General features: G+C 50.8%; 1 long non-coding RNA gene across 1 annotated transcript; it reads right to left on the minus strand.

The window, feature by feature from the left end:
- Positions 1-1,768: 1,768 nt before the first annotated feature.
- Positions 1,769-14,467, minus strand: LOC129144667 (uncharacterized). Its single transcript, XR_008549087.1, has 4 exons — positions 14,421-14,467; positions 10,402-10,572; positions 8,230-8,400; positions 1,769-1,844 (listed from the first exon to the last, which is right to left on the minus strand). It is a non-coding gene; the product is annotated as an uncharacterized LOC129144667 (long non-coding RNA).
- Positions 14,468-16,679: the final 2,212 nt, after the last annotated feature.

Genomic DNA, 16,679 nt, shown 5'->3' on the forward strand with positions numbered 1-16,679 from the left:
AGCAGTAGCTTCTCGACCTTTTGTTAAATATACTTGAGTCTATGAAATTCCGGCCTCTGTCTTCTTTGACAAGAATAAACACACCCACATTATCATCTTCCAAGATCTAGAAATAGTCTCTAGGGCAAAGTACGGTGTTATCAACAAAGATTTAGCAAAAAAAAAAAAAAAAAAAAAACCCAAGCCACCTGTCTTAGGGCAGCCTGCAGGCCTAGTCCTCCCAGGGACACAATCTACTGTGTCATTGACAATAGGACACACCCTCTCACTGAGGAGTCTCTTGACTATTGGCTGCATTCTACTCTCAATTTAATGTTGGATGATTTTACTCCTAATTTGTATTTAAATGTTAACTTACTTCCTTATTTGTGTAACAAGCTCTTCCACAAGGAGACTGGTTTCTGCCTTACATGCGGAAAGGACCCATCCTCAAACTCTTAGACCCTCCCCCTGGAAGGCAACCTTTGTCTTTCTGGTCGCCAAGCTTCCCTGAAGTTTCCTAGGGCCCAGCCCAGTCATCCTTTAGTATAAAAGGACCCTCTGAGCACTCCTGAGATTCCCAGGGTTGTAGCAGCTGAGGTCACAAACCAAATATTTTTATGTATTACATCAAAAGGAGGCTCCTGGGATTTTGGGTCAACAAAATGAGCAGACCACCCAAGGGGTGGGCAAAAATATTAGCAAATTATATACCAGGTAAGGAGTTCATGTCCAAAACGTATAAAGAATAAAAATCCGTAATCCAATTAATAACAGACTTGAACAGACATTTTCGAAAAGCAGATATGCAGATGAACAAGTTAACAAAAAGGTCCTCAGTATCACTCATCATCAAGTAAATGCAAATCGAGAGGCAAATTGGGAGACCCTGTCACACTCCTCTGCAAGATTATGAACAAAAGTCAAGAGGTAAGCCATGGCGAGCTGCGGGGAGGAGGAAACGGGGTGGGGAACTCCCTAAGCAGCAGCCAGTGCAGGAGACGTCCCTGCCCAGGAATGTGGTTCTGGGTTCCATGGCTCTGTCTCCCAGTGCTTGTGTCTCCAAGAAAGGGCAGGAGTCACCATGAAGACATTAAAGGCCCCTCCCCAACCTCTCCTTTTGCTCACGGGAAAGGCACATCCAGACAGACACTGCTGGACAGACCTCCTGATCTGGGATCCAGGAAATGTACACCCTGTCCTGGGTCTATCTCCGACTCCCCATGTGAGTCTCCACACCCCTCTGAGCCTTAGGTCTCCCTGTGGAATGAAGAGCCTCCGCCCCCCTGGGCTGCAGGTCTTGTGTCCTGGTCTTGTGTCCTGAGCACCTGCTGGGTGTTAGATCTGTGCCGAGTGTTTACCGTGGGTCTCTTCACCCTCACACAGTCCACAGCACAGGCTCCTGCTCTCCTATGTCACAGATGGGGACCCCGAGACGGAGTAGGGAAAGGATAGAGCCAGGAGGACAGGCCAGTGTCTTCCTAGGAGCTGACAGGACACCTACCCCCTCCCTCCCAGGGCCCCTCTGAAAGTCAGCTTCCTCCTCTCTGGGCTCCAAACACCCCTCCGGGCAGGTGAGGGCACATGGGGTGCTGGGAATGCACCTGTCAGGTGAAGGGTCCTGTAAGCTCTGCCTCCTCTCGTCCCGGATCCACTCTTGAATAGACTGGGCCCCAGTCACTGACTAGAAGAAAGTCTAGGAAGGTTCAGGGGTGGGGCCCGAGGGGGCAGAGGTGGTGGGGGGAGCAGAAGATTGACAACAGGCAGAGGGCACTTTGTCTACTCACCAGTCGCATAAGGTAGGTTGTTGTGCATCCATGAGTCACTCTGGAGTAGAGGTAGCTGAGGTTGAGGATTGTAGCTCCCTGAGGGATAGAGAGGGATGGTGAGGTGGGGTGAGGGATTGGGAGGTGAGGGGCATTAGGCAGGCAGGGAAGTGGTCACCCTGGCCCCACCCCACCATCCCCCAAAGCAAGACTCCATTGGGTTCATTCATCTCCTGGTAATGATTGCCCAGTTTCACACCCCAGGAAACCTGCCAGTGGGTAGTGTTGGGGGAGGAAGGCAAAGGGAAGTGGTAGAAAAGCCATAGTAAGGAGGAGCCCAGGGGAGAGGGAGACACCACACAAGGTCAGGACACCTGGGATCTGGGGCATTGGGGGCATCATTCAGGATCTCTGGTGGGGTGGGAGTGATGGAGGACAAGAATAGTGAAACTGGAAAGGAGGCCTCCCAAGACTAAACCCTGACTCACACAAGGAGGTAGGGGTCGAGGGAATAACATGATCATTAACCCAGCCTTAGAGGTCGGGACCCTTAGGCACCAGGCCTTATCACAAGGCATGAGACCCAGGCAGGAGCAGATGCTATGGGGAGTGGAGCACAGGCCCTAGGGTAAAGAGATGGAGTTGAGCCCTGTCCTGGAATCTCTGATCCGCTCCTGGTTTTCCTGTTACCCAACAGTAGCAAGAAGCTGGCCACTCCAAGGAGGAGTGACCCTTCCCAAAGAGAAAAGGTCTATATCAGTGCAGGCTCTGCACAGGCTCAGGGCAGCACCCCCACTGGCCCCTGTGGCCATATAGGTGCTTCTTCTTACCAATTCTCTCTTCTGCAGGGCAGCAGCCTCCCTGCCTGGCCTTTATCTGCACCAGGACTTTGCTTCACTGACCTCCCTCAGCAGAGGCCATTCTCCCCAAGGTCACCTGCCTGGGACCATGCAGGCCTCTCAGCAAACCCTGTCCCTTTCAGGGCAACTCTTCCTGCCCACTGGTGTCTATGTAAGTGTCTTTCACCCTTCTGTCCCTGTTGCTAATAAACCTGTTCTTTGAATATATCTAATGTCTCTACCTCATGGAGAAATTGGCCAAGAAACTCACTGCTTGCTGCTGACCGGGAAGCCCGAGTGAGATCTTACCCAGATGAACCCAAGTGCCCCCTTGCTCTACAAAAATACATCAGGAGGGGGAGGGTGGTGGGGTGACACCCACTGATCTGTGTCCTCTGAGTCTTTCCTCTCCTGGACCTGGAATCTGGGGTCCCAGCCTTGAGCTTGATGTTGACAGGAGTTGGGGTTTTCAGGGGATTGAGCTCAGAGCATCCACCCCCAGGTATCCTCAGACCTGGCCTGGCCCTGGGGCACCAGGTAAGAAGAACAGGCAGGCCTCAAGCAGCCAGAGCAGGAAGTCACCCAGAGGAAAGCACACTGGGGTGTGGCCAGGGGAGTAGAAGGGTCAGGGCAGGCCTGCTAAGGGCAAAGATTCAGAGCAGGGCACCCCCATTAGCCACCTCCACACACAGGCCAGGGAGTGGAATCAGGGCGCTCACCATGCTAGGCAGGGATCACACAGGTGCACCCACCTTCAGAGGGGCGCCCTGCCCTTAACCTGCATGGAGAGTGTGGGCTTTCCAGGGAGGTAGGTTTGGGGTGCAATGAAGCTCTCAGAAGGAAACGACAACAGTCCCAGGGATCATTGTTTCAGCCACTCCTGGATTTCAAGGTTCCCGAGCACCGTTGCAAATCCTGCCATGCATGAGGGGCACTGAGCTGTGTGTGTTCCAGACATGGTGGGCTTTGCAGGCAGCTCAGCACTCAGCCAATCTCAACATTCCCTCCTGAAGCAGAGCTGGGGACACAAGGTGCAAGAGTGACACATGCCCACCCTTGCCTATTGGGGAATCCTTGCTGGAGGTGTCTGGCTTGACCTGGGCTGGAGGAAGCCAGGCCTGAGGAGCTGCAGCTCAAACTCACTTTGACACGGATTCCTTGGGTGGCTGATTCATTGCCCTGAGCCTCCCTTTGGTCACATGCCAAACAGGTCATCTTAGGTGAGCCAAAAGGTAAAAAATTCAGCAAAAGCTCATAGAAAGCTTTAAGCATTTTACATGATTACGTCTATTTCTAATGGACAATATGCATTGCAGGACATTCCGACAGTCATATTCACCAGGAGCTGAAAGGACTCCCCTAAAGGAGGGATGTGTCAGGAATTTGAGCCTCCATGGGGAACGCTTCCTCTCCATGTGTAGAGAATTTATTCTGGAAGAGGGGTTTGGGATTTTACCTCCTGACACCAGGTCTCTGGGAAACCAGCTGGGTGTCCCACAACTCAGGTCAACACTGACATGAACTCCCCAGACTCAGCACAAGACCCAGGGTTTCCACAGTGATTCATCCTGTACTGCAGGACGGCTCCCCACCTCAGATGGCAGTTGCCACTGAGATGCCCTGATTATCCACCATGTTTGTTCATCTTACATTCAAATTCCAAAGTCCTCACAACCCCACAAATACTTTCAGGGTTGAGAGTTTCCCAGACTGACTCTCAGGCCTCAGGAACAGTCTCCATACTGGTTTAGGATACAGGTGTTTGGCTCAGGACCCGCAAAAGGATGCAGCACAGGCTGAGGGGTGGGAGGTGCAGGGGCTCCTGAGCCCTGTCCATGTGCGGTCCTCCCAGCACCTCCGTGTTTCCCCAACAGGGAGACTCCAGCCTGAAAACCCCGTCTATATTTAGGTTACATTGCGTAGGCAGAACTGATGAAATCCTTGGCTTTAGTGGGGAGGCGAATCTCAGCCCCTCTCCCTGGAAGCCTTGGATCAAACCATGCACTGAGCAGCAATAGCTACAACCTTCTGTTAAATAGCCTCGAGTCTATCCAATTCCCTCCGCTCTTCTTTTTCTAGCCTCCCCTAATGTCAAGTGAGGAAAATATGAGGACTTGATGTCCTTCTACCAAGGAAAGCTTGTAACCCTTCTCCTCCCCCCTCCACCTCATCCCCCCACCCCTGTCAACTTTGAAGAGAATAAACACAACCATGCTCCTTTCTTCAGGGGTCCAGCAACAGTCAAGTACAAAACAGTCATCTCAATATGGATTTAGCAAACAAACAATCAGAAAAACAACACCCCAACCCACTTGTCTTAAGGCAGCCTGCAGACCTAGTCCTCCCCAGGGACACAGTCTACTAGATCAATGACAACAGGACACACCCTCTCACTGAGGAGTCTCTTTTGGCTTCTGGCAGCCTCCCTGCCTGGCCTTTATCTGCACCTGCCAGGACTTTGCTTCACTGACCTCCCTCAGCAGAGGCCGTTCTCCCCAAGGTCACCTGCCTTGGGCCATGCAGGCCTCTCAGCAAACCTGTCCCTTTCAGGGCAACTCTTCCTGCCCACTGGTGTCTATGCAAGTGTCTTTCACAGAAGTGTCTTTCTGTCCCTTTCACTAATAAACCTGTTCTTTAAATATAGTGAATGTCTCTGCCTCATGGAGAAACTGGCCAGGAAATTCGCTGCATGCCACTGACCAGTAAGCCCTAGTGAGACCTTTCCCAGAGTGAACCCAAGTGCCCCCGTGCTCTACAAAAATACATCAGGAGGGTGAGGGAGGGTGGGGTGACACCCACTGATCTGTGTCCTCTGAGTCTTCCCTCTCCTGGACCTGGACTCTGGGGTCCCAGCCTTGAGATTGATGCTGACAGGATGTCACCCCCAGGTCTCCTCAGACCTGGCCTGGCCCTGGGGCACCAAGTAAGAAGAACAGGCAGGCCTCAAGCAGCCAGAGCAGGAAGTCACCCAGAGGAAAGCACACTGGGGTGTGGCCAGGGGAGCGGAGGGGTCAGGGCAGGTCTGCTAAGAGCAAAGATTCAGAGCAGGGCACACCCATCAGCCACCTCCGCAGAGAGGCCAGGTAGTGGAATCAGGGATCTCACCATGCTAGGCAGGGATCAAACAGGTGCAGGTACTTCAGAGGTGTCCCCGCCCCTAACCTCCATGTAGAGTAGGCTTTCCAGTGAGGTAGGTTTGGGGTGCATTGCAGCTCTCAGAAGGAAATGACAGCAGTCCCGGGGAGCATTGTTTCAGCCACTCCTGAATTTCAAGGTTTTTTGATCCTCATTGCAAATCCTGCCATGTATGAGGGGCACTGAGCTGTGTGTGTTCCAGGCCTGGTGGGCTTTGCAGGCAGCTCAGCACTCAGCCAAACTGAACATTCCCTCAGGAAGCAGAGCTGGGGACACCAGGTGCAAGAGTGACACCTGCTGACACTTGCCTGTTGGGGAATCCTTGCTAGAGCTGTCTGGTTTGACCTCAGCTGGAGGAATACAGGCCTGAGGAGCTGCAGCTCAGACCAGCTTGGAAACAGATTCCTTGGTTGGCTATTTCGTTGCCCCGAGCCTCACTTTGCTCACCCTTCAAATGGAACAGGGCTCGGGACCCATGAAATCCAAGTGGCTGGAATAGTTTTATCTTAGACTTCCAGGGTGTGGGGCTGATTTAGACTCTTATTAAAGCTAAGGATTTCATCAATCCTTCCTGTGCCATGGTACTTTAAAATTAGAAAGCATTTTCAGGCTGGTGTTTCCTTGTTGGTGAAACACGGAGGTGCAGGAAACTGAACAGCAATATCTGCAACCTTTATTTATATATACTCCATCTATCCAATTCCCTCCCTTCTCTTCTTTTTCCACCCTTGCCTACTTGTGCAGTGAAGAAAATATCAATACTTGGTGTCCTTTCTACCAAAATATGCTTTAAACCTCCTCTCAACTGTAACATAAATAAATAAACCCACAATATCATCTACTGAGATTCAGCAATGGTCTGTAGTGCAATGTACAATCATCTCAATAAATACTGAGCAATAAAGCAAACACAGGAACAAAAAACAATAACCCAGGTCACCTTTCTTAAGGCAGCCTGCAGGCCTAGTCCTCCTCAGGGACACAAACTTCTATATCATTAACAGGACATACCCTCTCACTGAGGAGTCTCTTTTGGCTTTGGCTCCATTGGACTCTCATTTTAATATGGGTGATGTTAGTCCTAATTTGAATTTGAATGTTAACCTCACTACCTTGTTTGTATATTGAGTTCTTCCAGAAGGAGACTGGGTTCTGTCTTACATGAGGAAAGGACCCATCCTCAAACTCTTTGCCCCTCTCCCTGGAAGCCAACCTTTGTCTTTCTGGTCACCAGGCTCGCCCTGTACTTTCTTGGGCCCAGCCCAGTCATCCTTTAGCATTAAAGCACCCGCCTCACACTCCTGAGATTCCCAGGGTTTTAGTGGCTGAGGTCACAAACCAAGGATTTGTCCATTATCATAAGGGGGCTCCTGGGATTTTGGGTCCACAAATGGGAAGGCCACCCTTGGGGTGGGTAAAGATACTTGGAAATTATATACCAGACAGGAGTTCCTGTCCAAAATATATAAGAAATATAAATCAAAAATCCAACTAAAAATCAATAAATTGGATAGACATTTTCAAAAAGCAGGTATGCAAACGATCAAGATCACGAAAGGGTGCTCAGTATCACTAATTATCAGGTAAATGCAAATTAAAAGGCAAAATGAGAGACCATGTCACCCTTGTCTGCGAGATTATGACCAAAAGTCAAGAGGTAAGCAATGCTGAGCCAGCAGGGAAGAGGGAACGGGTGGGGATCTCTCAAAGCAACAGCTAGTGCAGGAGACATCCCTGCCCAGGAACGTGGATCTGGGTTCCATGGCTCTGTCTCCCAGGGCTTGTGTCCCCAAGAGAATGCAGGGGACACCTCAGAAGCCATGTAGGCTCCTCCCCAACCTCTCCTGGGAAAAGGACCCCCAGACAGACACTGCTGGACAAACGTCCTGATCAGGGACCCAGGAAATAGACAACCCTGTCCTGGTTCTCTTCCTGCATCCCTGAGCACTGAGCCTCAGCTCTCCCTTGTGGCATGAAGACCTCCACCTCCTGGGGCTGCTGGGAGTAACAACAGCAACACAGCAGTAGCAGCTGTGCTCCTGTGTACTGAGCACCTACTAGGTGTTACATCTGTGTGGAGTGTTTACCCTGGATTCTCTCTGTCACCCTCACAAAGTCCACAGAGGCAGGCTCTTGCTGTCCCATTTCACAGATGGGGACCCTGAGGTGGAGCATCGAAGCGGTAGAGCCAGGAGCCCAGGCAGTGTCTGCTTGGGAGCTGGGCGCGAAATGCAACCCCTCCCTTCCAGGGCCTTTCTGAATGTCAGCCTCCTCCTCTGGCTCTGAGCACCCCTCCCGGGCAGGTGAGGGCACATGGCGTGCTGGGAATGCAGTTGGCAGATGAGGAGTCCTGTAAGAGCTGCCTCCTCTGGTCTGGGAACCTCCCTTGGATAGAGGGGCCCCTGTCAGTGACTATAAGAAGGTTTAGAAGGGTTCAGGGTGGGCCCAAGGGGGAGAGGTGGTGGGAGAGCAGAAGAGGACAACAGGCAGAGGGCACTTTGTCTACTCACTTGATTTAGGCACCATAGCTTTTGGGGCATTAGCCAACCATTGCCACTGTAACTTCTTTCGACCCTTCATCTGAGAATTGTGTCTTGGAGGCCGGTGACCAGAATCGAAGTCTTCATCACTCTTTTGTGGCTCATTCTTCGTTATTTGCTTAGCTTCTTGTTGGGTTCTCACTGGGAGAGGAGGGGGTGGAGGGGAGCAAGATCAGGCAGGCAGGGAACAGTGCACCCCTTGACCCCATTCCCCTCCTGCTAAGCTCCTACCCAGCACTCACTAAGAGCCAGCTTTTCACACCCCAGAACCTGCCAGCAGGTGGTGCTGGGGAAGGAGGGAGAGGGGGAGTGGTAGAAAAGCCCTAGGAAGGAGGAGCCCAGGGGAGTGTGAGACACTGGACAAGGTCAGGAGATCTGGGGTCTGGGAAGAGGGGGTCACATTCAGGATGCCTGATGGGAAGGCAGGGTGAGGGATGGGGGTGACACCCACTGATCTGTGTCCTCTGAGTCTTCCCTCTCCTGGACCTGGAAACTGTGGTCCTAGCCTTGAGCTTGATGCTGCTAGGTGGTCAAATCAAATTAGCGAACAACAAAACAACAACCCAGACACCTGTCTTAAGGCAGCCTGCAGGCCTATCCTCCCCAGGGACACAATCTACTGTATCAATGACAGAAGGACACACCCTCTCACTGAGAAATCTCTTTTGGCTTTTGGCTGCACTGGACTCTCATTTTAATATGGGTGATGTTAGTCCTGATTGGAATTTGAATGTTAACCTCACTTCCTTGTTTGTATACTGAGTTCTTCCAGAAGGAGACTGGGTTCTGTCTTACATGAGGAAAGGACCCATCCTCAAACTCTTTGCCCCTCTCCCTGGAAGCCAACCTATGTCTTTCTGGTCACCAGGCTTGCCCTATACTTTCTTGGGCCCAGCCCAGTCATCCTTTAGCATTAAAACACCCTCTCAGCACTCTCAGATTCCCAGGGTTTTAGTGGCTGAGGTCACAAACCAAGGATTTGTCTATTACATCATAAGGGGGCTCCTGGGATTTTGGGTCCATAATGGGAAGGCCACTCTTGGGGTGGGTAAAGATATTTTCAAATTATATACCAGAAAGGAGTTCCTGTCCAAAATGTATAAAGACTATAAATAAAAAATCCAACTAAAAATCAATAAATTGAATAGACATTTTCAAAAAGCAGGTATGCAAATGATCAAGATCACGAAAGGGTGCTCAGTATCACTAATCATCAGGTAAATGCAAATCAAAAGGCAAAATGAGAGACCATGTCACCTTGTCTGCGAGATTATGAACACAAGTCAAGAGGTAAGCAATGCTGAGCCAGCAGGGAAGAGGGAACGGGTGGGGATCTCTCAAAGCAACAGCTAGTGCAGGAGACATCCCTGCCCAGGAACGTGGATCTGGGTTCCATGGCTCTGTCTCCCAGGGCTTGTGTCCCCAAGAGAATGCAGGGGACACCTCAGAAGCCATGTAGGCTCCTCCCCAACCTCTCCTGGGAAAAGACCCCCAGACAGACACTGCTGGACAAACCTCCTGATCAGGGACCCAGGAAATGGACAACCCTGTCCTGGTTCTCTTCCTGCATCCCTGAGCACTGAGCCTCAGCTCTCCCTTGTGGCATGAAGACCTCCACCTCCTGGGGCTGCTGGGAGTAACAACAGCAACACAGCAGTAGCAGCTGTGCTCCTGTGTACTGAGCACCTACTAGGTGTTACATCTGTGTGGAGTGTTTACCCTGGATTCTCTCTGTCACCCTCACAAAGTCCACAGAGGCAGGCTCTTGCTGTCCCATTTCACAGATGGGGACCCTGAGGTGGAGCATCGAAGCGGTAGAGCCAGGAGCCCAGGCAGTGTCTGCTTGGGAGCTGGGCGCGAAATGCAACCCCTCCCTTCCAGGGCCTTTCTGAATGTCAGCCTCCTCCTCTGGCTCTGAGCACCCCTCCCGGGCAGGTGAGGGCACATGGCGTGCTGGGAATGCAGTTGGCAGATGAGGAGTCCTGTAAGAGCTGCCTCCTCTGGTCTGGGAACCTCCCTTGGATAGAGGGGCCCCTGTCAGTGACTATAAGAAGGTTTAGAAGGGTTCAGGGTGGGCCCAAGGGGGAGAGGTGGTGGGAGAGCAGAAGAGGACAACAGGCAGAGGGCACTTTGTCTACTCACTTGATTTAGGCACCATAGCTTTTGGGGCATTAGCCAACCATTGCCACTGTAACTTCTTTCGACCCTTCATCTGAGAATTGTGTCTTGGAGGCCGGTGACCAGAATCGAAGTCTTCATCACTCTTTTGTGGCTCATTCTTCGTTATTTGCTTAGCTTCTTGTTGGGTTCTCACTGGGAGAGGAGGGGGTGGAGGGGAGCAAGATCAGGCAGGCAGGGAACAGTGCACCCCTTGACCCCATTCCCCTCCTGCTAAGCTCCTACCCAGCACTCACTAAGAGCCAGCTTTTCACACCCCAGAACCTGCCAGCAGGTGGTGCTGGGGAAGGAGGGAGAGGGGGAGTGGTAGAAAAGCCCTAGGAAGGAGGAGCCCAGGGAGTGTGAGACACTGGACAAGGTCAGGAGATCTGGGGTCTGGGAAGAGGGGGGTCACATTCAGGATGCCTGATGGGAAGGCAGGGTGAGGGATGGGAGTGACACCCACTGATCTGTGTCCTTTGAGTCTTCCCTCTCCTGAACTCTGGGGTCCCAGCCTTGAGCTTGATGCTGACAAGAGGTGGGGGTTTCAGGTGTTTGAATGCAGGGCATCCTCCACAGGTCTCCTCAGACCTCACCTGGCCCTGGGACACCAACTGAGAAGAACAGGCCTCAGGCAGCCAGAGTGGTAGTCAACCAGTGGAAAGCACGCAGGGGTGTGGCTGAGAGTGGAGGGGACAGGGCAGGCCTGCTAAGGGCAAAGACTTGGTCAGGCACCCCCATCAGCCACCTCCACGCACAGGTCAGGGAGTGGAATCAGGGTGCTCACCATGCTGAGCAGGGATCACACAGGTGCAGGCACCTTCAGAGGGATGCCCTGCCCCTAATCTGCATGGAAAGTGTGGGCTTTCCTGGGAGGTAGGTTTGGGGTGCAATGCAGCTCTCAGAAGGAAAGGACAGAAGTCCCAGGGAGCATTGTTTCAGCCACTCCTAGATTTTAGGGTTCCCGAGCCCCATTGCAAATCCTGCCATGTATGAGGGGCACTGAGCTGTGTGTGTTCCAGACATGGTGGGCTTTGCAGGCAGCTCAGCACTCAGCCAATCTCAACATTCCCTCCTGAATCAGAGCTGGGGACCCCAGGTAGAAGAGTGATACCCGCAGACCCTTGCCTGTTGGGGAATATTGCTGGAGGTGTCTGGCTTGACCTGGGCTGGAGGAAGCCAGGCCTGAGTAGCTTTAGCTCAGACTTGCTTGGACACAGATTCTTTGGGTGGCTGATTCATTGCCCTGAGCTTCCCTTTGCTCACCTGCCGAACAGGTTATCTCCGGTAAGCCAAGAGGTAAAAATTCAGTAAAAGCTCATAGAAACCTTTAAACATTTTGCATGATTACTTCTATTTTTAATGGACAATACGCACTGCAGGACATTCTGAGAGTCAGATTGACCAGGAGCTGAAAGGGTTTCCATAAAGGAGGGATGTGTCAGGAATTAGAGCCTCCATGGGGAACACTTCCTCTTCATGTGTAGAGAATTTATTCTGGAAGAGGGGTTTGGGTTTTTTATCTCCTGACACCAGCTCTCTGGGACACCTGCTGGGTGTCCTATAACTCAGGTCAACACTGACATGAACTCCCCAGACTCAGCATAAGACCTAGGATTTCAACAGGGCTTCATCCTGTACTGCAGGACCGCTCCCCACCTCAGATGGCAGTTGCCAATGAGGTGCCCTGATTATCCACCCTGTTTGTTCATCCTACATTCAAATTCCAAAGTACTCGCAGCCCCACAAATGCTTTCAGGGTTGATAGTTTCCTAGACTGACTCTCAGGCCTCAGGAACAGTCTCCTTACTGGCTTAGGACACAGGTGTTTGGTTCAGAATCCGCAAAAGGTGTAGCACAGGCTGAGGGGTGGGAGATGCAAGAACTCCTGAGCCCTGTCCATGTGCGGTCCTTCCAGCACCTCCCTGTTTCCCCAACAAGGACACTCCAGCCCGAAAACCCTTTCTACATTTAGGTTACATTGTAGCCAGAACTGACGAAATCCTTGGCTTTAGTGGCGATGCAAATCTCAGCCCCTCTCCATGGAAGCCTTGGATCAAACCATGCACTGAGCAGCAATAGCTACAACCTTTTGTTAAATAACCTCCAGTCTATCCAATTCCCTCCGCTCTTCTTTTTCTAACCTCCCTAAGTGTCAAGTGAGGAAAATATGATTACTTGATGTCCTTCTACCAAGGAAAGCTTGTAACCCTCCCCTTCCCCCACCCCCTCACCTCTCACCCCTGTCAACTTTGAAGTAATAAACACAACCAGGCTCCTATCTTCAGGGGTCCAATAATAGTCTAGTACAAAGTACAGTCATCTCAATGTAGATTTAGCAAACAAACAAAGAAACAGAAAAACAACACCCCAACCCACTTGTCTTAAGGCAGCCTGTAGGCCTAGTCCTCCCCAGGGACACAGTCTACTATATCATCGACAACAGGACACCCTCTCACTGAGGAGTCTCTTTTGGCTTCTGGCTGCACTGGACTCTCATTTAACGTTGGATGGGATTATTCCTGATTTGAGTTTGAATTTAACCTTACTTCCTTATTTGTATACCGAGTTCTTCCAGAGGAGACTGGTTTCTGCCTTATATATGGAAAGGACCCATCCTCAAACTCATAGCCCCTCTGGCTGAAGCCAACCTACGTCTTTCTTGTCACCAGGCTTGCCCTGTAGTTTCCTAGGGCCCAGCCCAGTCACCGGTTAGCTTCAAAGGACCCTCTAAGCATGCCAGCGGTTCTGGGGATTTTAGTGGCCGAGAACCCAAATCCAATGTTTTGTGTATCACATCATCAGGGGGCTCCTCAGGCTTTGGGTCAACAAAATGAGAAGGCCACCCATGGAGTGGGCAAAAATATTTTCCAATTATATGCAAGATAAGGAGTTCATGTCCAAAATGTATATAAAATCTAACTCAATAATCTCATTAAAAATCAGTAACAGACTCGAATACACATTTTTGACAAGCAGATATGCAAATGACCAAGTACAGGAAAAGGTGCTCATTATCTCTAATTATCAGATAAATGCAAATTAAAAAGCAAAATGGGAGCCCCTTTCACACTTGTCTGCAAGATTATGAACAAAGGTCAAGAGGTAAGCAGTGGTGAGCAGCACGGAGGAGGGATCGTGGTGGGGGTCTCCCCAAGCAGCAGCTGGTGCAGGAGACCTCCCTGCCCAGGAATGTGGTTCTGGGTTCCATGGCTCTGTCTCCTAGTGTTTGTGTCTCCAAGACAGCGCAGGGGACATCCGGAAGTCATTGCTGGCCCCTCCCCCAACACCTCCTGTTGCTCATGGGAAAACCAGCCCCAGACAGACACTGCTGGACAAACTTATGATCTGGGCCCAGGAAATACACACCCTGTCCTGGGTTTGTCTCTGCCTCCTGGTGTGAGTCTCTACCCACTCTGAGCCTCAGGTCTCCCCATGGCATGAAGAGCCTCCACCCCCCAGGGCTGCTAGAGCAACAGTAGCAGCAACAACAGCAGCAGCAGCAGCATCTGGACTCCTGTGTCCTGAGCACCTGCTGGGTGTTAGATCTGTGCCCAGTGTTTACCGTGGGTTCTCTCATCCACAGTGTCCACAGTGCAGGCATTTGCTCTCCCATGTCACAGATGGGGACCCTGAGGTGGAGCAGGAAAGGGGTAGAGCCAGGAGGCCAGGCTAGTGTCCTTTTGGGAGCTGGACGGGACACCTACCCCCTCCCTCCCAGAGCCCTTCTGAATGTCAGCCTTGTCCTCTCTGGGCTCTGAGCACCCCTCCCGGGCAGGTGAGGTCACATGGGGTGCTGGGAATGACCTGGCAGATGAAGAGTTCTGTAAGAACTGAGTCCTGTGGTCCGGATTCCCCATTGCATAGACTGGGCCTAAGTCACTAACCTGAAGAATGCTTAGGAGGATTCTGGGGTGGGGCCCAAAGGTGCTAGGTGGTAGGGAGAGCAGAAGATTGACATTAGGCAGAGTGCACTTTGTCTACTCACTTAAACAGGAACTTACCAACTAGGCCTGACCTTTCCAATGTTTTCAGATAGTTACGTCCCTTCTTTTCATCTTTTTCTTCTTTTCTTTTGATGGAGGAAAAAAAAAAACAAAAACAAAAACACTAAGCAAATCGTTGTAGTAACAGTCCCCATCAGATAATCATTTCAATCCAGGTGTAATTAGCATTCCAGTGTAGGTGCAATGAGCAAGTTTGCACACTTGCAAATCTTCCCTGTGAAGGATCCATGGCCAGGTCTCTACACCCCTCTCCAGACAAAGCTGCATTCCAGAAGGAAAGGAGAGAGAGAGGAAGACAGGCTGGGTTTCTTTGAATAATCTCTGGGTGGTGGCATCCCTCTCACCCACTTCCTATACTCTGCTTTTTAGGGTGAAATGGCCTTGCCTCCCACCAAATGGTTTGCCCCTTTTAAACCAATCTGTCACTCTTCCTGTGTAACAAATGTTGAGACAATTGTGTATAAAAAGGAATCTCTGGGCCTCCCGGTGGCGCAGTGGTTGAGCGCTGGGTTGCGAAGCTGCCTGCGGCCTCTGCAGCGCCGGTTCGATCCCCGGCTGCTCCCCGGCCACCGGAGGAGGGTCCCGCATGGCGCGCAGACCTCTCCTGCCGCCCGCTGCTCCCTCAGCAGTGTACTTCGGTCCTTCTGCCTGCTCTGCTCCCCGCTCTGGCTCTGGTGAATTCTCTCGCCCTCCCGCGCTTCTGACTGTACCCAGTGCTTGTATAAATAAATAAAAATAAATCTTTTAAAAAAAATAAAAAGGAATCTCTGCGTTAGCTCAAGGCCCAGACTTTTATTTAGGAGTGTTTTCCTGTGTCTGCGTCCACATGTGAGAAAATATAAATTTCCCAACTCACCTGCCCTAGAGTACAGTTTGTTTTTTCCTGTCAGCTTCCGCAACAAATTAGTGGGTTGTTCAGGAAAACCAGGCACTTCGCCCTTTGATGCCACTTGGGCCTAGGAGGAGGGCTGGTGGAGGTGGTGAGAGGAACTAAAGAAGGGGAAATCGGGCTCTGCTGGGAACTCTGGGGGTCTCCGACTTGGTTGCTTTTACCCAGACCCGCAACCTTGTCCAGGCCAGACTTAAAAGTGCTGAATGAGACCAGGACCTGGCACCGACGTCAGACAAGGTATGGTCCCGGTACCCTGTACCAACTCAGGCTACCCCGTAGGGGTAAGAGGAGAGACTGATCACCTTTCAAGAGATTTAGGGTCTCCCAGGCAGGGAACTCCCTAAAGAGGGAGGGAGTTGTTGCAACCTCTGGTGTGGAGGTGTGAGTGAATGATCTGGTCCTCCAACCAGGTGTTTGTGTGACCCCACAGCTGGGGAGCCCATAAGGGCCCCAAAAAGCTATGGAGCGCAAATGGGCCAGTCTGAGATACTGCTGTGAACATGATACAGTTACAAATGACTGGTCTCTTAGAGAGGCATTAACAAGTTTGTCTTTTCCCCATTTCTTGCAATTTCCCCCTTGATTGACAGGTTTGTCTTTAGGTAACAAGTCCTCCTGCATTTCAAGAAAGAGGGTGTTGAAGTAAGCTGGCGCCCTCCTGCTGACCCCTTCCCCCTTCCCTTAAGAAGAAAAATGATGACTGGATCAAGGGATATGGTACATATACACAATGGAATATTACTCAACAATCAAAAAGATAAACTCATGCCATTTTCAGCAACGTGGATGGAGTTGCAAGGGATCATGTTCAGCGAAATAAGCCAGAAAGAAAAAAAATACTGGATGGTCTCACTTATAGCAGGAACAGATGAATGTATGGAGAAACTGTGGAATATATATTCAATGGAATATTACACAGCTATGAAAGGATGAAACAGTGACATTTAGGACAAAATGGATGGACCTTAAGGTGACTATGTTGAGTGAATTAGTCAAAAGACAGTGAAAGATGGATTCTCTCATCTGTGGAATATAAATACCCAAAAAACAATTTGATGCAAACAAAGAAGAAATAAAAATTTGAGCTTTGCAAGGAGAAGATCATGGTTACCAGAGAGAATAAAGGAATGGGTGGAAGAGGTGGGGGTAGGAGGCAAAAGTTGTATGGACATGGGTGGTTTGGTGGAGGGAAAAAAAGAGAATTCATTAAAATAATTTTTAAAAGTGTTGTTAGCACATCATTGCTTTTATAGTACACTGTACTTGTTTGAATATTTACATTTGGGCCTCCTTGGTGGAGCTAGGGGTTAAGCACAACACTGTGAAGCTATCTGCACCCTCTGTAACACGAGTTCGATCCCTGG

Source organism: Talpa occidentalis, unplaced genomic scaffold, assembly GCF_014898055.3.
Source record: "Talpa occidentalis isolate TD23 unplaced genomic scaffold, MPIMG_talOcc4v2.1 talOcc4.537, whole genome shotgun sequence".
Taxonomy (NCBI): Eukaryota; Metazoa; Chordata; class Mammalia; order Eulipotyphla; family Talpidae; genus Talpa; species Talpa occidentalis.